The sequence below is a fragment of the Nannospalax galili genome, unplaced genomic scaffold, assembly GCF_000622305.1.
Source record: "Nannospalax galili isolate Female #2095 unplaced genomic scaffold, S.galili_v1.0 scaffold399, whole genome shotgun sequence".
NCBI classification, from domain to species: Eukaryota; Metazoa; Chordata; class Mammalia; order Rodentia; family Spalacidae; genus Nannospalax; species Nannospalax galili.
Window position 1 is genome coordinate 4,632,045 of NW_008345053.1, and position 27,252 is coordinate 4,659,296.

Here is a 27,252-nt window from a genome sequence, read left to right on the forward strand (position 1 = left end):
TATATATATATATATGTATGTATGGGTGTGTGTTCATATAAGTGTTTGAACATTGTGTCACAAAAGGATCAATAGAGGAGAGGAAGTGATTTTGAGGAAAATTGGAAATAGACTGAGAAATGGGATACATTGAATCGGAAAGCAGAAGAAGAATTGACTGGAGAACGGGAATCAGGTGGATGGCAGAGTGTTTAGAGGAGGACATTGGGACAGGTAATGAGTGAGAACACAGTATTACAAGTATGCATGTAAATATCTTAAAAAAAAAGTCTTACTTTGAATGTAAATATAATAAATTATTTTAAAATACATAAAAAGAAAATGAAATAAAATGGGAAGGTTACATGTCACATACTAGTGTTGTCAAATGATCCTTGCAATGGGTCCTGATCTGAAATAGAGATATTTGTGTAGGAGTTGGAGAGATGGTTCAGCTGTTAAGAGCTTGTATTGCTCTCGCAGTTCAGAGATTAAGGCTGTCTTTGAGTGGTAGAACTGAAATACAAGGAAACAGAAAAGGACTCAAATATCCATCAACAGAAGAGAGGGAAGGGAGTTTGGTATATTCCTGTAACAGAATACTTCTTAGAAATTAAAGGAATTAAGGTAACGAATTATATAGCAAAACAATGATGTTAATGAGGTCAGGGGAATGTGTGCACACATTATACTTTTATGGATGAACATCTCTTGAAAGTGTAAACTCAGCTATTGTGAGAGCAAGTGGATTTGTACATGCTGGACATATGTTCATGGGAAGGGGTAGGATGGACCTCACAAGGATACAGGGAAACTTACAGGTAACTTGTGTCCTCATTGGAAGTGTTGCTCTGTTGTATTGCAGATAGGCCCATATATTACAAGTTATCAAACTGGACACCTTACACAGATGCAGCTTAATATATGCAAAGTATACCAGGAAAAATGAATTATCTAACTGTAGATTACAGACGGACATTTTTATTGACAGAAATTTCCTGTGGATCAGAATATAGAGACTTTGATTTCTGAATATGTTATTATATCTGAGAGAAAGTTTTTAGAAAGTCCACCAAAAATGTTGATTTTGAAGCACTTTCTTCATTCTTCCTTCCCGAGAACCATCTCGATGGCCAGATTCACAATAATGGTTGATTATCTTTAAATGGTGAAATAGAAACTCTTAGCCAATGATTTTCTCAATCCCCAACCTTTGCAAGTCCCCCAATCCGTTGAACTCATTTTTGACCAAAGAAAAAAATCACTAAATTTAGCACATATATCAAAAGGGGGCTGATGATATGGCCAATCATATTCTTATTTCAACTTATTGAAAACCCATCTTTAAATAATAATGCTCAATCAACCACTTGACAAATCAGTGTGCCAGAGGGCTGATAATGTTTCTAAATGACAGATAGGTTTGAAAAAGAAAATCTCTAAATTGCCCTTTAATCAGAATAATACGTAGGGAAACTGAGTATCCAGGCAACCATGCTGAGATTGCTGGGGCTGATAAGAGGCATCACCAGACCCTGGTGAGGAAAATCAGTCACTTCTCTACTTTGAAATCAAAGCATGATGCATTTGATAGCATGCATTTTCTGGTGCTGAATATAAATTATGAGAATTGCCTTTTAAGCATCCTACAGCTGTTCAGGGTTCGGAAATGTTGTGTAGACATTCTCACCTTTAGATGGACTTCATGCTCCTTTTGACCATCTTTGAGATGGAGTCAGGAGAGCACCTGTGACTACCACACTCTGACTCTCATTGAGCTTCTTTCACTGAAGATCTCTACAGAAGTCGTTGTACTTGATTATGTCAGATCATCTGTGTTATATATGAAGGAGAACACAGAAGTATCAATAGATCAAACAATGTAGAATACAGGAAGGACTCAGTGGGGTAGGAAGGTAGGCAACATTTGTCCTACCTAGATAAGAGCTCCTATTTATGGCATAGAATGTGCTTTTGAGTAACTCACATGTTTTCTTTAATTCACCCAGGTACAGTCTGTTGCAAGAGTTATCAGCTCTAAAGGACGTTACTGCATAGCAGCACTCCGTGGAAGTTAATGGATTTCAGCCCTGTCACTCAGATTACCTACATGGCTTTTTGAAAGAAAAACTAAACTCTTTGTAGAACTTAAGACAATGCACCTGAAGTTATGTCATGGGGTTAGTCAACTGTGAGAGGTATTTGTCCTGTCATGCACACAGACATTGTAATGTTCACTCCTTGGCACAGATGAGGCACACAGACTGTGAGTTAAGAGCCTCGCCTTCCGTGTTCAGGGGTACATCGTTTTAAGGGCTGATGTGAACACTGTATGTACCTATCACATCTGTCACATTTAATTCTTCAAGACCTTCAGTTTTTCAATCACTCTTTCCAAAGTCTTACTGGAATTGGTAAACTACCTTGAAGTTAGAAAAATAATTTAATCTTGAAAAACAAGTCCTTTCTTGAAAAACAAGTCATTTCAGGAACATTATTGTAAAAGGTAGAACACTCATTCAATATGTTTATTAAAATTTCTCCATTTCAATTTCCAAACTGTATAGACATTTCACCCAGTCTACAGACTCTCTACAGTAGTCATGATAATTGATGACATAATAAATATTTCAAACAATAGGATCATTTGGTCCACCATATTTGAATCATTATATTATAATCACTAAATACACAATAAAATTTTTCATTATTACTTAACATTAGATATATATTGACATTTAACTAAGACAATATCATTATTTCTATACTCGTTTCTTGATTTAACTTTATTTCTGCAACTTCTATTGAATTATGTATTTTCTTAGATAATAAATTGAACAAAGTTATAAAGGTGAATGTAACGTGTCTTTAATCTTTTCAGACATCTCTTTGCTCAAAAATATTTGCCCTCATTCCTTTCTTTATTAAATAATTAAATTCCATTGTACGAGGTAGAAGGAGAGCAAAAGTAAGTTGGGCTTCATTCAGCCATTTCAACATTTACAGTCAAATGGAAGGTATGAATATTAAGCAATAATAATAAGCATAAAAGCAAATAATTGGGAGATAATCAGGTGTAATGCAGAGTGCTGTCAGGCCACATAATAGCTAGCCTTAATCTAGTCCGAAGCCAGGGTATGAAAATTAGGAACAGTTATTTGGGGTAAACAGCAGTAAGGTCATTGGTCTTACCTTGAGGGACAGACAGAATTGACAACTGGACGTCTTTAAAGGGTTTTGTGCAATATTCTGCAATAAGCTTTCTTTGTAACCAAGAATACTTTGGTTAACACATGGGAAATTTGCATGTAAGCAATTTTAGCCGAGCACAGAAGTCACAGACTGGTCTTGACTGAGAAGAAATAGTAAAATTCAGGAAGAGATAAACAGATATAAGAAGGGGTAAATATAATTTATAACGTCAATGAATTTGGAAGTTGGGCATTTCAAGGGGAGGATGAAAGTCTAAGCCATATCATGTGTATTTGGGTTGAAGGAATCAGGGCACAGCCAAGTGATGACTTTACAGAAATGAGTTCTTTTGTAAATTTGGAGTTCAGAAGTTATGGGTTTGGGGGATTTCTTCAGCCTTCTGTGGGTTTCCATGTTACTGTCTTCATGGTCATGTTACTAAAAATTTCAGTTCATTTTTTAAAGTGTGTATGCATGTGTATATGTGTGCATATATATATTTGTGTGTGTGTGTGTGTGTGTGTGTGTGTGTGACTCTGTGCATGTGGAGGTGTATGGACAACCTTCAGGAATCACTTTCCTCCTGATACCTCGAATGATTTAAGAATAGGTACAGTGGAACGCGCCTTTAATACCAGCACTTGGGAGGCAGAGGCGAGCAGATCTCTGTTAGTTCAAGGCCAGCCTGGGCTACATAGCGAGTTCCAAGACAGCTGGGGCCACAGGGAGACCCTGTCTCAAAAAAGACCAAAAGAATGGAGCGCAGGTCTTAAGATCCATTTACAAGTGCCTCTCCCCCTTGAGCCACCTCACTGCTCCTTAGATTTTGAAAAATCAGCTGCACAGGGCCCTCTACTTCCACAGATTTTATTTAATACTAGCTTAAATCTTTCAGTCTTTTGGTCTTGTTCAAGCAGAAATGTTTTGACAATACTGTCACTTTTCTCCTGTTTGTGGTTTTCAATTATAGTAGCTTGTTTATGAGGAAATGAGCCCATGAAAACTGAAGTAACGCTTGTTTAATAGCTGGGAAATGGGCCAATAACCATCTCCACCCAAGTGCAAGGCTTCTTTGGTACGTTGCAAGATGAAATCTATGTTCTTTAAATGTGTTGTCTTTGTACACACATCATGAGCTCATTGAGTGGCAACGGGATAGCTGAGACTAGTTAGACAGCTGAAGCAGGGATGGTGTTGTCAATAGAACTTGAAAGAGCTTTAAGCAAAGAGGAAGACTGTGTATGTGCATGGCCACAAATGCAGTCTTAGCGCATCCTCTGTCTCCCTTGTCCCTAAACACAGTTTCCTCCAAAGCTTTGAGCATCTGACCAAACCACTATCACTTGTCATAAATCAGTAATCCCTTCTTTAATCACCATCAAAAGGCATTTCTTTTCCATCCTGCTTCAGAGTCATCTGAAAATGATAACAGCACTTAAAGAGCAAGTATTTGTCTCCCCAGTCAGTGCTCACTGGGAAGTCCATATGAACTAGAGAGAAATGTGAGGCATTGGCTAAGAAAAACATCTGCTCCTGCATCTTCCCGGGACCAGCTCATGCATCTGTTCACCACATCTAGCTCTTGGGAACTGAAATTTCAAGAAAAGCAAAGAAAGTTACACCTATGTTAAACATCCTACAAGACTGGCCACCTGATCGCAACACCATGATAATGGAGAGCTGGGATGGTACAGAGAGAGACCCAAATAATCACAGACTAACTTTAGTCCACTTGAGAGTCATTCATTCAGCACCTCAGTATCTGACATAACATCCTGTGACTGTCAGGTAAAACCTTCAAAACGTAGAAAACAGACTCCAAGATAGTTTCTGCAACCTATAACAGAGTCTTCCTTGATTTTCTATGATCTGCCTACCTGATGGTTCCACCATTGTATATAAGAAGAAGCTCTGTTTATGGATGTTTTGTCTGTTATTTTAAAAACTTCATGAAACTGTTACCACGTTGAAGAATGGCATTTACAGCCACCTAAATCTATGTTCACCCCTTTTTGACCAAGAATACAGTGTCTCTTAATCCCTTTTAGGTGAGAGCTATGCTTTTGCATCAATACTGCCTTTTTAGGAATGATTTAGAATCAGTCTGGTATATGTCATATAATTGTGTCTCTGATGAGCAACACACTGCCTACGGGGTTACCCATTTGTCTTCCATGGTCACTGGTTGTGTACCAGCCTGTACATCACTCTCTATAAATACAACAGCGTGTTATAAATTGGTCTTTAAACTTAAGTCTTTTGATTAATGAAATTGTATGATAAAATGCTTAAGGTCTACATGTGATCCCCTGAAGCCTTAAAAATGACCATAATCAGTCACAGACACTTGTAGCTCTATTGAATACAAGTGATGAAGTCGGTTGACCAGACCCACCTATCTGCAGAAAATACCAGCTATAGGGCTTGTTTTGAAGTAAGCCTTGTCAAAACTGGCACGTTTTGGGTCGATGAAAAAATGCACTTTGCTTTTCTAATAAAAAACAGGTCCACAATGGACTGACCTTCATTTCCATAAAGCTTAGAACCAAGTGTTACAAATTGCAGTTCTACCTAAGTAGACCTCAGAAAGGAATTGACGATTTAGTAAATGTTTTTGTGTATTTTTATTTTAAAATATTTAAATAAAATATTGTTTTATTTATGTCAAATAACCAATTAAATTGTATATACTATTGGTTTCCAATATGTTTGGAATAGATATCTACACACTTATCATGTTCATCACTACCTCTGCCATATATATATATATCCCAAGAAACATTCTATTATAGTCTCTCAAGAATTTTCAGGACAATAATACAGTATTTTAACTACAGCTGCATGTTGTACAAAAGCACTTTGAGTCCATCTTGTCTAAGTGAAGTTTGGCCCTATACCAACTCCCTGTCAGTTCCTCCCAGCCTCTGAAGATGCACCAGATCCTCTATTTCTACGACTTCTGTTCCTTTTCCACACACGTCAGGTCACTCAGTTAGTACTTTCTACACTTGTTCATCTTCACACAGTATCACGTTCTCTGGGTTCATCAACATTAACAGAAATAACACGATTTCCTTCTTTTTAAAGCTGAGTGTTATTTCAGTTTGTATTTGTGCCACATATGCTAACAAATTCCTCTGTTGATAACACTAAATTTGATTCATTCCTCGGTCCTGATTAATAAAAACACTTCCATGAATGTAGAAGTGTGGGTACTCTGACATACTATACACAGAATTGTTGTTGCTAAATGGCAGGGTAGCTTGGTTTTGACTATTTGAAGGCCCTCTGTGCTGCCCTCCACTGTGTCATATCAATTTCCATTGCCCCCAAACAAGCAAGAACTTCTTTCTTCTTCATCCTAACCAACACTCATTATTATATTGTGTTTGAATTAACTTCACCTTCCGTCACACACACTTGCATTGCCAATCACTTAGGACCCTATTTTCCACTCCAGACAAAATCCACATAGCATTATCGACACACAGGACCACTGATATGCCCTGTAGGATGGTGGTATCACCAAGAAACCTTCCATGTTGGTTATGATACATGGGCATTTGATGTTACATCTTTGGTCTCAAAACTATTGAAAGAATAATGAAAAGAAAACAGCAAAAAGCAGTAGTCAGGATGTACCTTTAACATACATCTGAGCTTCTGGTGAAAAAGGTAGCCTCAGAGGAGCTGGAACAGTTAATGGGTTAATCATGAAATACGATGTTTGCTATTAATTAAACGCACTCACATTCTATGCACGACAAGTTGATTACTAAAGCGTAGTAAAGTTTATCAAATCTGTTTTATCTAAGACACTTTTGTCATATTAATCTGCACCTTCTCTCTAGCACTGTGCTAAAAGTGCCGTAACTTTACTTTTATTTTAGAGATGACGTTTGCTAGGGTTTAGATGTAAAAGGTCCCCACAGAGAGGCTCATATATTTGCACATAGTAGCTCTATTAAGAGGTCATGGGAGAACTGACTTCATCAGTGGAGTGATGATTTCATAGACAAATGGGCTGTTAGGAGGTGAGCACTGATGGAGGAAGTGGGTCGCTGATAATGTGCCCTTGAAGTTTTTTTTTTTTTTTTCCAAAACCTCTTTCCCTTTTGTTTCCTGTCTACCATGAGATGAGTAAACTTTCCTGAAACTTGCTGTACTTGCCCACACATACAAGGCAATGGAACCAACAGATACTGGACTGATTCTTCAGAAATTGTGACCAAAACCAAATTTTTCCTCATTCCAAGTTGTTTGATTGGGTGTCTGCTACATCAAGGGAGAGCTAACACAAGTGCAGTTTCACTTTGAATTTGATAAAATCTTATCCTGTGTGGTTTTTATACACAGTTGTGTAGGGGACGTGTGAGCTCTGCCATTTACTGATGTTTTAATGCAGACGTTAAGCTGAGATATAGCCATGGGATAGGGAAGGAAATTCGCGGGTCTAAAATGAAAATGACCTAAGGCAAAGCTCCACTTATCTCCTGGGATCAATAATCTCACATTTTGACGAGACAGGCCAAAGAATTTTTTTCTTAGCATTCAGTTCATTGTACAACTTCTGTGTATCCAGGTATATTTTGGTGACCCTAACACTCCAAGGGGCTGATATAGAAGAACCCAGAATTTGAAGCCAGCCCAGGCTACAGAGTGAATTCCAGTGCAGACTTGGAGACACAACTGGAACCTATCTAGAGGAAAACAAATATATGGCCTAGAGAGATGCCTCCACCAATGAGTACTTTTCACACAAGAATAAGGACTTGCCTTCGATCTCCAGAATTCTTGTAACTATACCAATGATGGTGAGCACCTGTAACCCCAGTGATGGGGAGGTGAGCACAGGACTATCCTAAAAGCCTTGCTGGAAAACAATTCTAGCCTATTTGGTGAGATCAATGAAAATCCCTCTTTCAAAGGCGGTAGATCATTTTCTCAAGGCAGACACTCAAGGTCCTCTGACCTCCACATACATACATAAGTGCACACAAATAAACATGCAAACACATGAACATGTACATATATAGAGAGATACATTAAAAATTATTCCATCAAAACATATTGTACACATGTATAAACTTCTCAGAGTAAATTAAAATCACATTAAAAATAAAAGCAGACATAAAAATTAAGTCACCGTTAAATAATTTTTGAACTACTGACCTTTACTTTTAAAATGGAATAATTAAGGTTTTAAACATACAGCCTTAATAAACAACTACACAATTATTTTGGCTTTTCATTAAATAGACACAGTTGTGGTGTGCCTTGTTGAAGTATCTCCCTCACATACCCAGTATTCCTCCCTCTGTGTGTGATGTGAGGTAGCTTTGTGAATTATGTAAGTGGCCATTTCTCTATAAAATGTTTCTGCATAGGGCTCCATAAAATTATTGATTTTATATTTTATTATTTTTATTTTATGCACATGCACCCATACGCATATTTCCTGCATGAACGTAAGTGCCCCCAAGTTGTGTCATTCCCACAGAAGCCAGAAGACGGCATCTGGAATTGTTGGTTGCCAGGTAGGTGCTGGGAACTGAACCAGGGTCCACTGGAAGGGCAGTCAGTGATCTTAACTGCTGAGTCATCTTTCCAGCCCCTCTATCAAATTTATATTTTGAGGTTTGAAGACCGATTGAGGGCTTGTTATGATGCACATTTATGTTGGTGCAGCACTCTGTTTCATAGCATTGATACCATTTTTCCTTGTTGTATACAAGGGTCCCTACTTATATTTCCCAGGACCCCTGTTGTCTGCTTTTAAATCAGAAAACCCACTTTAGATAGAGTGTTTTTCACTTGCATCCTCTACTATCATTAAAGAGCAATGAAAGCATTTCTCAAGGTTAATGGAATCCTTGGCACAAATGTTTACTTAACAAGGTCTACATAAAGAAACCCATTCTGGACACATCACCATGATAAAGCACTCTCATCTAAGTCTTTGGCTTACTTTCTGCACTTACAGAAAGTAATTTCTAATGGACCAGTCTAATTTAGGTTTATATACCACTGGACACAGACTCTATCACATCAACTGAGTCAAAATTAAAACAACCATTTGCGGTATCAGATTAAATCTGGAATATCCTGAAACTCCATCTCTGTAAGCAATTAACGTGTAAGCATCTTCTTTCCTTCAAAGGCTATACACTCATGGACTCTAGTCCTGGACACAGTCTTCAAATTTGGGGATATAAGTTCATTTCTAGATTTGTGTTTAATGTGATGCATAGAAGACACCTGGAGGATTTTAGGAAATGGGCATGTCCCTCCTCGAAACACAGTTCGTGAGAAAAGGCAGAGCAAAAAGTAACACTTAGAATGTGACATGGGCATTCACCTTTGATGGTGTTATTTGACCTTGATTTTTAATTAATTAAATATAATCAGGATATTTTATTCCAAAAAGAGGTGATATTGAGAAAATGAGAGAGAGAGAGAGAGAGAGAGAGAGATTTAAAACAAAAGATTTAAAACAAAAAGAGGAAAAGGGGGAATAAAGGGGTAAAGTTTCAAGAATCTATATGGCCCAGGGTTAAATATTATAACATTTATGTAACTTGATTCCCAGAACAATAATGATGAAGGAAAGAGAAAGAGAGAGAGAGAGAGAGAGAGAGAGAGAGAGAGAGAGAGAGAGAGAAGGAGAATGAGGAGGATTGAGAAGGTAGATTAGCAGCAACAGGGGCCAAAGAAGAAGAAAAGGAATGCATCTTTAATTCATGAATTTGGGTTCTTTCTCATTTTTAACGTAGATGTGGATGGCAAGAACATCACAGGGTCCCATCTCTAAATGAAGGGTTAAGGAAATCAATGGGTGCTGAGAGAATCAGCCCCCGCCCCCAGTCAGACTTCCTAGGAGGCTATCTAATCCCAAGTAGTCAACCCTAAACAGATATATATCCTTGAATGCACTCAGTAGGGTGTGTGTGTGTGTGTGTGTGTGTGTGTGTACGTGTGTGTGTGTGTCTGTGTGTATACACAAATGTAATAATTAAAGAAGAGATCATGAAATTGAGGAGCATGTCGGAGGAACGTGGGAAGAATTGGAGGAGGGAGGAGAGAGGGGGAGGGGTAAAAAGGATGGAAGTACGGTACTTAAGTATGAAATTCTCAAAACAAAAAAAATAAAGGAAGAGTATATAGAAACAGAAAAGGAGAAGAGGAGAAAGAAGATGAGAGATAAGAAATAATTTGTGAAGAAAGATCATTTAAACACTGTCTAAGCAAGGCAAAAGAAATAAAATTACAGATTCAAGAAGCTCATTTCATGTTGGCTGCATATAAAGACAATATTTTGAAATACAGTGATTAAACATTAAAAACCTCTCTTGCTTGTGACAACTTTCTGTGGCAGTGATGTTAAAGTGATTAGTTTACATATAACCTGGAAGATTCTTATATTTTCAATCCCAGTACAGAAATATCTGGAAATGTAGCTATTGCCTAGTAAATCCAGGGACATTGGTTCAAACTTCAGCATTTCAAAAGTGCTACAAAGGAGAATCAGGCTTATGGAAATACTTAGGTCTAACAGCTGGTCAACTAGATATCTACTTAGGAGACTAAATCAGTGTCGACCTTCTAAGAATACATAATCATCCTAAGGACATGAGACACAATCATACACCACCAAAGTTTAGGAACCTCTAGGAGTATTACTGAAAAATGCTCAGTGTCTTGAATGTGAGTGGGCAGGAGAAATCAATTCGCATCTGCTCTCATAATGTATCTGTGGGGTTTCAGTGTGAACATGTTGGATGCAAGCACACAGATGACTCTTTATATTTGTATTTTCAAGTGTACCCAGAACGTCTTCTCTCATGTATCTGAAGCTGCCAGAGGAAAGACAGTGAAGAAAAATATATATACAGCTAAGACCATATACATCATCAAACATCAAAACATAATTATAGAGAAATATGATTTTTCATATATTATATATGTACATTCATTCATATATATATATATATGATCACTTAAAGTAATCTAAACATATCACATGAGAACAACCAAACATAATATAGTTAACCTGCTGATAACTTTTCCTGCAGTCTATTTTTCCTAAGTAATTTTCCTATCCTCTATTGATAACACTTAATTAACCAAGCACCTGTGAGATATCGTTTGGCATTTCACAGAAAATGTCAGAGTAGATTGAAAGGGGAGATACATTATTAGCCCAAATTTAATAATTCTTCATTATTCCATGTCCCCAAGTCAAAGGTGACTCAGTTCCTCATGACCCACACCCACACAGAGAGGCCAATAAACAATAAAGCACTGGATTTTGTCATGGCTTGAGGTACGATGTATCCATCCCTGTTGTGGATGTAAAATAATAAACACAAGGTGATGGATTTAAGCTGTGTATGGGACCATTAGGTGATGATCACATTACAAGGGTTGAAGCTCTTGGGAATGGTAGGAATGGTGTTGGTGCCTTTGTAATGTAACTCTAGAGAGAAAACTCCACCTTTTCACCTTGTAAAGGTACAGGAAGAACACTTCAGTTTCATCCCAGAAATGTGCCCTCTTCGGAACCTACCATACAAAAACCTTGATGTTATTCTTCCAGCATCCCAAACTGTGAGAAACCCTTTTATGCTGATTCTAAATCACTGAGTATGTGCGGTCATATCAGGCTGAGCTTTTGGACCTGACAGATTACATAAAGGATCATGTGTTAGTGTTAAAGGTATAGTTTCAGGTGCAGCAGTATTCAGAGCTGGACAGTGGGTGAGTGGATTGTGAGGAATTTCATTTTCTCAATGGCTTAGTTCATTGATGGTTTTGTAATCTGATTGGTTAGTGGGTAGCAATGGGAATTCAAAGGTTGGTACATAGTTGAAGGGAATATGTGTGACCTTGAATTATGACCTTGAGGACTATACCTCTCTCTCTCTCTCTCTCTCTCTCTCTCTCTCCTTTGTTAAATCATGCTCTCTAAACAATGATGCTCTACCTCACCACAGTCGTAAATCTAAGGAAACAGCTGTCCATGGAAGGAAGCCTCTGAAATCATGAACTAAACTAAACCCTTATGTTACTTACTTTCTTGGGTATTTTGTCACAGCCCAAACAGGCTAAGATTGCTTCTATTAATACAAACATAGGTGAGAGGTGTGATTTCAAAGTTTGGGCCAATCATCCTCAGTGCTCCTTGGGATTTTTTTTTTTTTTTTTGGTTTTGGTTTTGGTTTTGGTGTGGAACAATCTAAAATGATTACTCCTTGAAGGTTTCTCACGTAGAGAAATGTGCATTATATCCATACTATAAAATAAGACTAAATTACAGATTAAAAAAATATCACCCACTGGAGATCTTAGCAGACAGCTTGAGAGGTTGGGCTGTGATCTCCATCAGTGTAGTGGCTGTGATCTCAGTACACCTCCAGAGGATGCAGGGTTCTGGTCTCCTTCAGTAATAGAGGCTGAGAACACAGGGGACTGCCTGAGAGTGTCCGGATCCTGCCTTCACATGGTGAGTGTACCTGACTGGAACCTGAATTGGGCTTCTGTGGGTACTCCTGAATAGCTGATCTGAAGCCATCAATTCCCTCCAAATTAAACCTGAGACAGAACCTGAACCCTGTACCAACCAGCTTTACAGAACCAATAAAGAAAGGATCTAGGCACACTGATAATACAAACAGACATGTACTTCAATTTAATTCTCAAATCAAAACAACAAACAACAAAAGGCATTCACATGCCAAAATCACAATGAAAGAATAATGAAATGGAAAGCCAAAACACTATGTCCACACCAAACTCCACTGACTTTAAAAGAACAATCATAAGCATGATGAAGGAATTCAATGAATGTAAAGAATACATGAGCAATCAAATCAAAGAAATAAAAGAAGACGGGGATAAACTTCAGAATGAATTCACAAAAGAGATAGAAACATTGAAGAAAATTCAGGCAGAAATGAAGAAGGAAGTGCAAAACTCAATAAGCCAACTTGAAATGACAGGGGAAAGCCTCACCACTAGAATGAATTAAATGGAAAACAGGATATTAACGCTGGAGGACAATGTTAAAGAATTGGACCACTCAAGCAAAGATTATGGAATATTAAAAAAACAGGAATGGAATATGCAAGAGGTGTGGGACACCATGAAAAGACCAAATCTACGGATCTTAGGAATAGAGGAAGGAGAAGAATTTCAGGTTAATGGTATTGGCCATATTTTAAACAGGATTGTAGAAGAGAATTTTGCAAAGTTAAGGAAAGACATCCCCATACAAAGAAGCACATTGAACACCAAACAGACAGGATCAGAAAAGAAACTCCCCATGATATATCATAGGAAAACACTAAATGCACAGAATGAAGAGAGAATAATGAAAGCAGCAAAAGAAAAACAAGTCATAGTCATATACAACAGAAAGCCCATCAGAATTACAGCTGACTTATCAATGCAAACTATGAAAGCCAGACGAGCCTGGAACATGGTATTTTCAGTTCTACATGACAACAGATGCCACCCTAGAATACTTTATCCAGTAAAAATGTCTATTAAAGTTGAGGGGGAAAGAAAAATCTTCCATGGCACGAATAGCGTGAAAGAAAACATGTCCACAAAACCAACCACTCAAAGAATGCTTGAAGCAATACAGAGAGTGGAGAAAGAAACAACGATACCCCAGGGAAAACAAAAGAAAATGAACAAAGGTATAATTGAGGAAACACAGAATTAGACAGAGAACACAAACAGCAATCAAAATGACAGCAACCCATACTTATCTTTTAATAATAACATTAAATGATTGTTAAATGGACTGAATTTCTCAGTCAAAAGACACAGGCTAAGTGAATGCAGTAGGAGATAAAATCCATCTCTTTGCTGTCTACAAGAAACCCATCTCACCTTCAAGGGCAGGGACTACCTTAAGGTAAAAGGATGGAAAAGAATATTGCCAGGAAATGGCACTAAGAAACAAGCAGGGGTTGCAATTCTAATATCTGACAAAATAGACTTCAAAGTAAAACTAACCAGAAGTGATAAGGAGGGTCACTTCATTCTGACCAAAGGAACAATTAACCAAGAAGATATTACAATCCTTAACATATATGCACCAAACTCTAGTGCACCCAAATTCATAAAAACAACACTACAGGACTTTAAGACACAGATTAACCCAAACTCAGTAATAGTAGGGGACTTCAAAACCCCACTATCTCCATTAGACAAATCAACTGGACAAGAATAAATAGAGAGACATCTGAATTAAATGATACCATACATCAAATGGACCTAACATACATATTTTGAATATTCCACCCAGGCCAAATAAAACACTTTCTACTCAGCACCACATGGAGCTTTTTCAGAAACTGACCACATACTGGGCCATAAAGCAAACCTCAACAAATACAGAAAAATTGAAATAATTCCATACATTCTATCAGACCACAATTCAATAAAGCTCAAAATCATCACTGGATAAAGTACTAGTCACTACAGAATTCATGGTAATTAAACAACACAATCCTCATCAATGAGTGGGTCAAAGGAGAAATTTAGAAAGAAATAAAAGAATTCCTGGAATTCAATGAAAAGGACAATACAACACAACACATCCTCTGGGACACATTAAAAGCAGTCCTAAGAGGGAAGTTTGTAGCTCTAAGTGTCTACATTAAAAAAGTAGAAAGAGCCAAAATGAATGACCTAACACCGCCCCTTAAGACACTGGAAAGGCAAAAACAAATGAAACCCAAGCCCAGCAGAATAGAAGAAATAACAAAAATCAGAGCAGAAATCAATGAAATAGAAACAAAGAAAACAATACAAAGAATAAACGAGTCTGAGAACTGGTTCTTTGAAAAGCTTAACAAGATAGACAGACCTTTATCCCAGTTAATCAAAAGAAAGAGCAAATCCAAATCAACAAAATCAGAGATGAAAGGGGAAACATCACAACAGACACCCAAAAGAACCATATCATTGTAAGGGAATATTTTAAAAACCTATACACTACTAAATTTGAAAATCTAAAAGAAATGGATGGATATATAAAATCATGGGAACTACCAAAATTAAACCAAGAAGAGAGCAACAGTTTAAATAGACCCATAACATACAAGGAAATCAAAACAGTAATGCAAAGCATCCCAACTAAATACAATCTTAGGCCCAGATGGATTTACAGCAATTTCTACCGGACATTTAAAGAAGACCTCCAACCAATACTATTTAAATTATTCAAAATGATAGAAACAGAGGGAGAACTCCCAAATTCCTTCTCTGAATCCAACATCACTCTAATACCCAAACCAGATAAAGACAAAACCAAAAAAGAAAACTATAGACCCATATGCTTAATGAACAGAGATACAAAAATTCTCAACAAAATACTTGCAAACCAGATACAGTTGTACATCAAAAAGATCATTCACCATGATCAAGTGGACTTTATTTCAGAGATGCAGCAATGGTTCAATATACGCAAGTGAGTAAACATCATTAATCATAAAAATGGACTCTAAGACAAAAATAACATCATCATTTCAATAGACACAGAAAGGCTTTTGACAAAATTCAGCCTGCATTTAGGTTCAAAGTCCTAGAAGGAATTGAACTGGAGGGAACATACCTCAAAAGCCATATACAACAAACCCACAGCCAATATCGTTCTAAATGGAGAAAAAATGGAAGTATACCCTTTAAAATCAAGAACACACAAGGATGTCCACTATCTCCACTTCTTTTCAATATAGTGTTTGAAACTCTTGCCAGAGCAATAAGACAGGGGAAGGAAATTAAAGGAGTACTATTTGGAAAAGGAGATGGCAATCTATCACTTTTTGCAGATGATATGATACTATACCTAAGAGATCCCAAAAGGTCCACCAGAAAACTCCTAGAACTGATTAACACTTTCAGTATAGTTACAGGTTATAAAATCAATCTACAAAAATCAGTAGCCTTTCTATATACCAATAAGAAGCAATTGAACAAAGAGTATAGGGAAATGCTCCCATTTATGATTGCTGCAAAAAAAAAAATCTTGGACTATATCTGACCTAAGTCACCAAAGATCTCTACAATGAAATTTTTAAATTGTTAAGATTGAATTAGACACCAGGAGATGGAAGGACCTCCCATGCTCATGGATTGGAAGAATTAACATTGTGAAAATGACCATTCTACCAAAACCAATATACAGATTCAATGCAATCCTAATCAAAATCCCCATGACAACTTCACAGAATTAGAAAAAAAATCCTTAAATTTGTATGGAAGCACAAAAAACTCTGGATAGCCAAAGCAACCATGAACTCTAAGACCAACACTGGTGTGAGTAGTATACCAGATATCAAAGTATATTACAGAGCTATAGTCATAAAAAGAGCATGTTACTAGCATAAAAATAGACACATAGATCAATGGAACATCATCAAAGACCCAAACCTGAGTACACACAATTTAGGCCATCTAATATTTGACAAAGGTGACGAAAGCACACAATGGAGGAAAGACAACATCTTCAACAAATGGTACTGCCAAAACTGGATCTCCTGTAGAAGAGTGAGACTAGATCCTTAACTTTCCACCTTGCACAAAAGTCAACTCCAAATGGATCAAAGACTTCAATGTGAAACTGGAAACCCTGAAACTATTTGAAGAAACTATTGGCAGTAATCTACAAGATATAGATGTAGTAAAGGGTTTTCTAAGTCAGACAGAAGTTACACAGGAATTAAGGTCAGCAATCAACAAGTGGGATGTCATTAAACTAAAAAGCTTCTGTACACCAAAGAAGCAATCAAAAAAGTGAAGAGAAAACTCACAGAATGAGAAAAAATTTTCATCAGTGACACATCTATCAGAGATTTAACTTCCAGAATACATAAAAAACTGTAAAAGACAAAGAATGGAGAAACTAAATGACCCAGTAAAAGATGTGCTAAATAGCTGAACAGAGAGTTCTCAAAGGAAGAAATAATGATGGCTAAGAAACATCTCAAAAAGTGTTCAACATCATTAGTAATTAGGGAAATGCAAATTAAAACTACCCTAAGGTATCAAATCACCCCAATCAGACTGTCTAGGATCAAGAGAACAAATTATACCAAATGCTGGCAAGGATGTGGAGAAAGGGGAACACTCACTACTGGTGGGATTGCAAACTCATGCAACCCCTATGGAAAACAGTGTGGAGAACTCTTAAAAAAACTAAAAATGGCCGCTCGTGGTGGCACACACCTTTAATCCCAGCACTTGGGAGGCAGAGGCAGGTGAATCAAATGGATGGATCTAGAAACTGTTGTGCTAAGTGAACTAACATAGACTCAGAGAAATAAACGATGTATGTTCTCCCTCATATGTGGATCCTAGCACCAAATCCTTTTAAATTCGATGTCCTTTTAATAAGATGATTCTGTACATCAGTCTCTTCATCATGAAATAACTATCATTATCAGGACTTCAGCTGTGCCTGATCATTAAACATTGTCACAATTGGGCTTGTTGACGGTTGTGCTCATTCATTAAATGAGGGCCAGGCAGGGTCCTTGGACCCTCGCCAGAGTATCCAGGTGCTCTTCCCAGCCAACTGTAGGTAATTTGGCCCTAATTACACATGGTCTCCTAGATTTCAGGAGGGCTAAAGTATACAACCTGGGGAAGGCTAGGAAGAGAAGGCCCTACCCATGCTGGGTATAGGCTTTCCAGTGTGCATACCCTCAGGTCATACATACACCTCAGTAACCCTTCAAGTTATCTCAATAAGTAAGCTCAATAAATTCATTGGCTCGCCAGTAAAACTTTAATCAAGCATTTGCTTGACACTAGAACTTTAAAAGGGATTAAGCATTGCTTAGCATCCCCAGGAAAAGAATTCTCATAACAGATGGAAAATTTGTTTGTTAATGCTATTATGTCTCATAATTAATTTTTAAAGATGTTAAAAGGACAGGGGAATACAGATATTTTCCAAAATAGAAAAAATGAGAAAGCTTAATTAATTGATGAAGGTCTGTGTAGGTTTGTTATGATATATAAAGTATAAGACAAAAATAATATACACAAAATCTTAAAATTTCTAAGTGATAGTTTAGTCAACTAGTTTAAGGAAAAAAACATATATCTAGTCAATGCTTATCTGAGAATATTTGTTTTTTTTTTTTAATCCAAGCTTTATCTATACAGCACATGATAATTAAAAGTACCATACTGGTGGAACTAACCTTATAGAATGTTTAACAGACATAGTTTGAGGCCTATACTAATATGGCCAGAAGGACTTAAAGGACAGTTTTTGCCCCTTGACCTCCAAAGTCGACTAAGTCCCTGGAGACTATGGAGCATCTCTAAAAATGTCCTGTAACTGTGGTGAGTCACCTGTCCTCTTGTTCAAGAAAGACATGGAGACCCCATGAGATGGACTTGAACCAGTGTCCAGTCTACAAAGAAGAGGATCAATTCATAGGAAACATCTCATTCATACTTCCAAGTGAAGCCAGACATGGTCAAGCAGGACCTTTGACTTATCTTCACATTGATAGAACTAGTGAAAAGAGCCAGGAGCTCCTCCCAAACCCATATGACCCCTAAGGAACAGATCCTCAAATGACCTTAAGTGTAAAAATAAATTGATTTATTTGGCCCAACTGTATGGCCTTAAACACCCCAAAGGAAAATGTAATCAAATAGTAAAGTCATCAGTATATTTCTTTAAGAGTTTAAGGATTACACTTCCAGACATTAGGCTTAAGTCCATATAAAAATTTATTTAGACAATTATTTCTCATTGATGATTTTGCTCCTAATTAAAAAGTGCTGCTCAGATGTAAGACTTCAAATCTTGGTCTCCAATACTGTAGTGCCCATCTGTAGCTACAGTAGACAACCCGCTATTGTTCTAAAATGATGGATACATTGGTTTTCTCCCCCATCTAGAAGCCTTTGAGAGGGAACTGACACTGATTCTAACCACTCCAACAGCTATCAAAATACCTGAAAGCAAATCCTGAATCCATCACTCTCAAGTCCAGCTGTGGCAGACAAAAGAAAAATGAGAAGTAACCCAATAGGTGGATGCTTTTGGAAGTCCTTGTCAAGAAATTCCCATGGACTCTCATATGAACATTTGAAAATTATCCTGTTCTGACTTTTCTCTAGTTCCATCTAGAACTTGTAATGCTAATTACTCTTCCCTTTACTTCTCCTTAACATCTCCTACTCACCAGTCAAGGACTTTCTTTTCCCCCTAGAGATAAGAGTTATGCAACTTGGAGTCTTTTAGATAGACCCACTGAAGGGGTACTCCAATTGCCTGTGTCCCTGTGTCCCTGTTCAGCATGGAAGAAGCCAGAGCAGTCTACATCCTGATTCCTTATCTACAAGTTGGGTAACCTCTTCAGAGGATGGTGGTGATAGGAATAGGAGGTGGGAATTGGCCAGGCAGTTAGGGTAAAAAGACCCCAAAGAAATGTAGCCAGTGTCTTGGCTAAAACTCACAATGTCCTTGGGCCTGTTAGCAACATACTCCGTTCCAAAGGCCAAAAATGTCAAAAGTATTTGGGAGCTTTTATCTAATCCTTAGAGGATTTTAGGGTTACCTCTTCGGGTTGGGGGGGGGAATGTTAGAATAGCCAAAAGCCCCATAAAAAATAAAATAATAGAAGAAGAAAGAGTACATGAAAAAACAAAGAAAGATGCAGAGGATCTTATCAGAAAAGAAGTATTCTCCAGATATGTGAACCAATATTTTAGGACCAACTTCTCTTTTCCAACAGAATTTTTACAGAATTGTAGATAAGACAAGTGCTAGATCTAGCTCGCTATTATCTTTCAGAGTGATTGTATAATGAATTAATACATGTAAATAATTCAACACAGAGCTTTTTCCATGATATATATTAAGATATCTGCTTTTACTAAGGAAGTTGAATGACTGTAATTCTGTACAATATGTGGTCCCAATATTGTCTGAAGAACTTCACATTCTCACAACCGAATTTGTATCCAATTTTGGAACCAATGTATGGCAAGAATACAAAAAAAAAAGTTCACGGGTACATTCATTCTTTTGTAAGTAACTGTCTTCTGGACATCATAAACTCTATACAAATACCCGAAAAAAAAATTCACCCACTACACTTAGGAGTTTTAAGATTACCCGCATCTTTCTAACAGCTCAATGCCTCTTCTTTTCTTTTTTAATATTTTTATTGAGTTTTGTATATTCCATATAATACATCTTAATCAAATTTAGTCCCCCCTTCCGACTCCCCATACCCCTCATCATATTTCAGGTATTTCATATATGTTAAGTCCTATCAGGTCAAGCATTGCTATCCAGTTGTCTCTCAGTGAAAGTTCAACCACTGGAGTCCAGTCAACCTATCTAAACTCACTCCCTTGAAGAAGACCTACTCTTCTTCTCCCCACAGTAATCATTTGCCGATAGTTCCTTGGTGAGGCCTGGGGCCTGCTGCTCATTTCCCCCATTCTATGCTAGGTTTTTGTCTGGGTGAGTTGGCATGGATTGTGCATGCTGTCAGTGTTGCTGCAAGTTCATACAAAGGAGTTTCAAGTGGCCTGAAACACTCTGTTTCTTTGTGTTCATGCACCAACCTTGGCTCTTACAATCTTTCCGCCCCCTCTTCTACAATGGTCCCTGAGCCCTGGGTGAGTGAGGTTTAACATAGGAGATCTGTCACTCTTTTTGTGATTTACAGCACCAGGTTCCTGGGACCTCAGCTCTGTCCTGTCATTAACTCATCTGTTGCTAATCTGTAGGTTAATCATTTACAAATACAGTCACAGACAACTTTTGGAACTATCAAAGAGTAATTATTCATAGTGTGATCATTTTATGTTAACATTATATTTTGCCAATATGGCTGAACCACTGTTTATTTGATTAATAAAATATTTAAGATAATTTTGTTTTAAAATTTCATTAACATACTGATGTTGCTAACTTATGTATACTACACATTTTTAATTTGATGGTTGCTTCCTAAGAAAAGTTTCCACCAATAGAATTGTTAAGTTAAATGGTTTAATTCGTTTATATATTTAAGGCTTTTGAAATTTAAAAAAGTTATGAAATAATTTGTCACCTTGGAAAATTTGGTGTATTTATTCTATCATCACCAGCAAATAATGTTACTGTTTTACACAAATTTTACAATCTGGCTAAGGAAAAATATGTTTCTGATTCTAAATTTTCAGGTACTTACCTACTGGTGGGGATTTATCTATATTTACCTATGTATTTTCATTACATAAAATGTACATTTATTCATTTTTTTCCTTTTTCAGAATGGAAGTTTAATGTTTTAAATTTGTAAAAACTTGTTATAGTATAAAATATGAAATTTCCATATTGTTTTAAATGTATTTACCAGTTTTCTTTGACTTCCAAAGACTTTATTTAAATTTATTGCATTCTAATCCTTGCAGTAAAAATTTTAGTTCTTCAATTATTTCAAAATCATGATCAATTGTACTATCAACTATTTTGAAATTTAAAATTGTGAAAATTTTAAACAATTTTAAACAAAACATAAACATCACTCAGTTTTAAATTAATCAGATTCTTTATTCCATTCATCTATGGTAGTTTCTTCTAGTTTCTATTGTATTAATTTGTTATTCTTAAATAAGGCATACAGGACTCAAAACTGTTGGATTTTAGCTGTATATTTTTGATTAATGAGCAGATTCATGTGACTTTAATAAAGATTATCATTCCTCAATTAAATATTCAGTTAGTTCCCAACCTTCTGTCAAACCTACGCTGATTTTTTTTTGCTATGTTTACTTTATGTTTTCCAAACAGGGGTTTTACAAATTTTAAGTTTTGTAGATATACATAATTTGTATGTATGTAATTAGTAGATGCACTTCATTTATTATGTGTTAAAATGTTAGTCTACAAGTGGAATGTAGAGACTACTTGGTAAACTCTTTATTGTTAACACAGTTTTCCCAAATAAATGTTACTGAGAATGTAAATGTTTAACAGAAATATCATGAATCACTAGAAACACGTTAAGTATTACTTTTCGATACACAATTATTTTATCAGAAGATACTAGTGATATAATTGTAAATTCATAATGATGAATGATTTCATGATATATATTATGGTATTTTATAAAACTAAAATATTTTCAATGAATTAAGACTTTATTTGGATTATGTATATAAGTTCATCAAGAAACTAATGGAAGAAAAATTTTAGAGAAAGTCAGCCACTGTAGTGTAGCTGTTGTCCTTGTCTGTAATGTCATAGATCGTCAACATTTCTCTCTATTTGATACTCTTCAAATTCATGGATCAATATTTCAGGGAGTGGTAAGAAATGAAACATATTCCACAGTTAATCAGCTTCTGCAAAATCAGATTTCTGAATCATTTGTTTCCAATTGATTCAAGGTTTTGGGATAGGAGAGAAGTTTGTCTCAGAGTATGTGGAGGAAATAAATGAATAAATAGAATAAAGAAAAATATGCAAGTACAGTATATAAAAACATACCAGGAGAAAACAAATCTAAGAAGAACAAGACAGGACTGTGAGTGACAGCTCTGCAGTTTCATCAGTGCTCACACAGTAGGAAAATCAAGGCAGATGCTTCTGACAGCCAACTTCTAGACATACTCAGAGACACTGCTGGTATTAGGATAAAAAGCACAATCTACAAGCCTTTGATCAATAACTCCTTGTCCTGTAGTTACTTGTCAAAATTTTATATTCCCCCTCTCTTTGATTTTCAGTTTTCTTGAGGCTGCACATCTATTTCGTACTGAAAGCATCCATCTCAAATTCATATACTGAAACCATAGCCTTCAGTGTGCTGCATGTGGCCTTTGAGGACAGACTTAAGGTGAAATGCTGCCATAATAGGGCTGCATGCTGTTTGGAGAGCAGCTGAGAATGAATGACCAGAGCTATCTCTCACCCCATATATATACCGTATTAAGATCATCTGAGGTCACAGTGAGGAGGAAATTAAAAAAGAGAGAACCTGTTGTACATGGAATCAGACTGTAACCCCAACTTGGCCTTTAGCCTGAAGAAACAAGTATCTGCTGTGCATCTGACTACTCCATGGCATTTAGTTATGGTGGCATCCATTGGCTAAGTCCTTTACTCCTTCATGCTTCAGATGTATTGATGTATGTGTCCTTCATTTCTCTGACACTCAAATGGAGATATGATGGCACAGTTCTCAAGAAGTAGACACCTTTAAATCTTGTATATGGGGCTTGGAGATTAAAAACATCTACTTCTTTTGCAGTGGACCTGAGTTTGGTTTTGAGTGCCCATACCAGGAGTCTCCCAACCACCTGAACCTCCAGCTCCTGGGATTTCCACCTTTTTTTACCTCTGGAAACACCTGTACATTGTACACATACACCTCTACACATACACAAGCATGCATGCATGCATACATGCACACATGCACTCATTCATGCACACACACACGGACCTACATACTAATATATGCTTAAAAATTATGGTCTGAACACACAGACCTACACACTAATACATGATTAAAAATTAAGCAAATAATTTTTAAAGTTGAGGACATTATTTTTCTTTGCTCTGAACACAGAGCAGAGGAATTTCTTGATATTAGCTCAATTTCACACCCTAGTTATTTGTGGCATTCACTAAAATTGTCACCAGAAAAATGAACATGATACATTTTCTGCAAATGAAAGAATTAGCCTTTATTAACCTTTTAAATATTGAATTATCCATTTTCCCCATCACTTTCTAATAACACCCAGAACATCTCTATGCTGCAGCCTTCTTAGGCTGTGTTTAGTTACCTCCAAAAGAAAGCTGATATTCCTTAGTGAGGCCAGAAAAAGGAAACATCACCTCATTGGAAAGCAAGCCGTAAGAAAAGCATTTAAAATATCTGAGCTACTCAGTGATGACAGGCATGTCTGGGACTCTTAAGACATCTTGAAGACCGGACAATTTTAAGAGGTATAATGTAAATTTTATGTCTGTTATGCTAGTCTATGCAGATCATTTATCATTCTGTTGACCAGTTAAGTATAGTAAATATTGAAGAGTCCCATGCCAAACCTAAATCACAGTAAAGTTTTAAAAATTTTGTCTTCTTTTTAAAAAATATATTAACTGCTATTTCTATCTCTTTATTTTCTTTCACTTTTCATTTATTCAAAATTTTATTGTTATAGAATTTTTGCTATTTTTATACAATATATAATTTGACAGTACTTAGATCCCCTCTCTTATCCATACCTCCCTGCCACTGCCCTATCCCAATTTTTTATATATATGTAGCATGAGAAAGAGAGAGAGAAAGAGTCTGATTTGTATCCCCAAATGTACTTAGAATTGCATTTTTGTTGAGCAGAAATAAGTAATCAATAGATAGTCTAGTGTGTGTATTACATACAAGGAATAGATTGGCACAGTAAGTAATGCTACAGGGAAAATGAAGGATAGTCAGGCCAAATGGGAAAGAGGCTATGCAGCTCTGTCATCCTATTTAAGTATTGGGAAGTGTATGCTCTTAGATAATTACATACAGTCCTAAAGGTGAGTGGAGGTGAGCTTTGGATTTCTGAAATGTAGACGTTAAAATTAGTAGGAAAAGACTGGGAGATTGATTATGGACAAATGTAAATGGGAGGCTTGGAGTTCAGATACCACACAAAAGCCTGGCATTGGTGGTGACCTACCTGTAACCTCAGCACCACAGAAGTATAGGTGGGGATTTTGGGAGAAGCTTGCTAGCTCCACTAGCAGATTCTGTGAAAACTGAAGACCTTGAAAGTCTACTTTTGCCCTGTATATACATGCATATATACTAGTACACATGTGTACCCACATACATGCAAAAATGCATACATACATGAATGCATGCATACACACATACACATGCAAAAAAATTAGTAGGAAAAACAAAATATAAAAGGAAAACAAATTGGCTTTGACTCAGATTAACTAAGGTAGAGATGTGCATCCAAAATTGGATTGACACAAATGGGTGAAGCAGACCTAGTAGATAAAAGCCAAGAGGAGAACCAGGATCTGTCTCATGTCAATATTGTAGAAATGATGATGATACTTACTTTATTTAGGACTGCAAAGCCAAAGGGTCATATGGAGAAGAGTGGCATCAATTACTGGCTAATATTGTAATGTGATTTCCAGATGACTGACAGAGAGTAGACTCTGAGTGAAAGTGATAACCAAAGTTAGGGGTCCTGCTTCAGGTGGGAAATTATGGGGACTGGCAACAATTTTCAGTGTTGACAATACACATTAAAAAAAAAAAAAAGGTACCAGAGCTCCCCCATCCCATTTCTCCTCCTAGCATGGGCACTGGCCCATTTCTTCTCTTGGCACCCCAGACCTCTGGACTACCCTCTTAGCCCAGAATCTCAACTACTTCCTGATCCTTTGCACTCAGACCAACCCAATTCCTCAGTCTAGTCCCCTGAAGCCCTCAAAGTCTGTTCCCTCCCCCACCTCACCTTTCATACCTGAGACCAGCCTTCATCCCTGGCTGTCCCACCACTAACCTGAATTTCTGAGTCCAGCCTGCTTCCCTGACTGCTTGAGAGTCCTGGATCCTATGTCTACCTAGCAATCCTCCTAAATTGCACTGTGCCTGCAGATTAGAGGGATCCAGACTTTAGGAGAAAGCCTGAGAGCATCTGATCCTCATCTGACTTGGGCCTCTGTTGGAACTCCTGGGCAGCAAGACTATAGGACTAAAGCCATCTGGCCCCTCCAATATTAAGTCAAAATAGAGAACCTGAAGCCTAGACCAACCAACTTTTCATGCCCAACAAGTAAACCACAAAGGCATATAAAGTTTACAAATAGAAGCAGAACTAAACTCAACAAAAGAAAGCTTGAGTCTCACACAGGAATTAGAAACTACAAAAGAAATCCATGTGTCAAAGTCACAGTGAAAAAATAATAACATTAAAAACCCAAATAATACATTCCCACCAAATACCATTAGTCCTCTGGAGGAGTACAATGAAAACTCCCTAGAGATACCATAGGACATGGAATTCAAAGAAAAACTATAAACATGATAAAATAATTCAGTGAATTTAAAGAACACACAAACAAAGAAATCAAAGAACAGAAAGAAAATAGGGATAAACTTCTGAATGAATTCAGAAAAGAGTTAAAAATATTGAAGAATACTCAGGATGAAATGAAGAAGGAATTGAAACAATCAATAAGCCAATTAGAAATGACAGGAGAAAGCCTTATCAATGGGAGGAATGAAATGGAAAACAGAATATCAACACTGGAAGATGAAGTGGATGAATTAGACCACTCAAGCAAAGATTATGAAAAATTTAAGAAAACACAAGAATGGAATATGCAAGAATTGTATGACACCATAAAAATACAAAACTTATGAATCATAGGCATACAAGAAGGAGAAGAATCTCAAGATAATGGTATGGAATGGATTTTCAACAGGACTGTAGGAGAAATTTTCCCAAAATTAAAGAAAGACATGCCCATACAAATACAAGAAGCACATAGAACACCAAATAGGACCAGAAAAGAAACTCTCTTCAGCACATCATAGTAAAAACACTAAACATACAGAACAAAGAGACAATACTGAAAGTTGCATAAGAAAAACAAGTCACATATAAAGGAAAACCTATCAGAATTATAGCTGACATTTCAGTGAAAATTATGAAAGCCAGAAGAGCCTGGACCAAGTATTCCAAGTTCTAAATGAGCACAGATGCCAACCCAGATTGCTATACCCAGCCAAAATGTCTACTATAGTCAAAGGGGAAAGAAAAATCTTCCATGACATAAACAGGCTGAAAGAATTCATGTCCACAAACCCAGCCCTTCAGAGACATCTTGAAGCAATACAAAGTGCTGAAGATAGGAATGAGCATACCCAAGGTGTAACAGAAAGAAACTTAATGAAGGTATAACTATGGAAATGCAAAGTTACACCAAGAATGAGAACTGAAATCAAAACAACAGGAATCAATACATGTATTTTGTTAACAAAGTTGTTCAACTCCTCCAAGAAGCAGTGTGGAGAACCC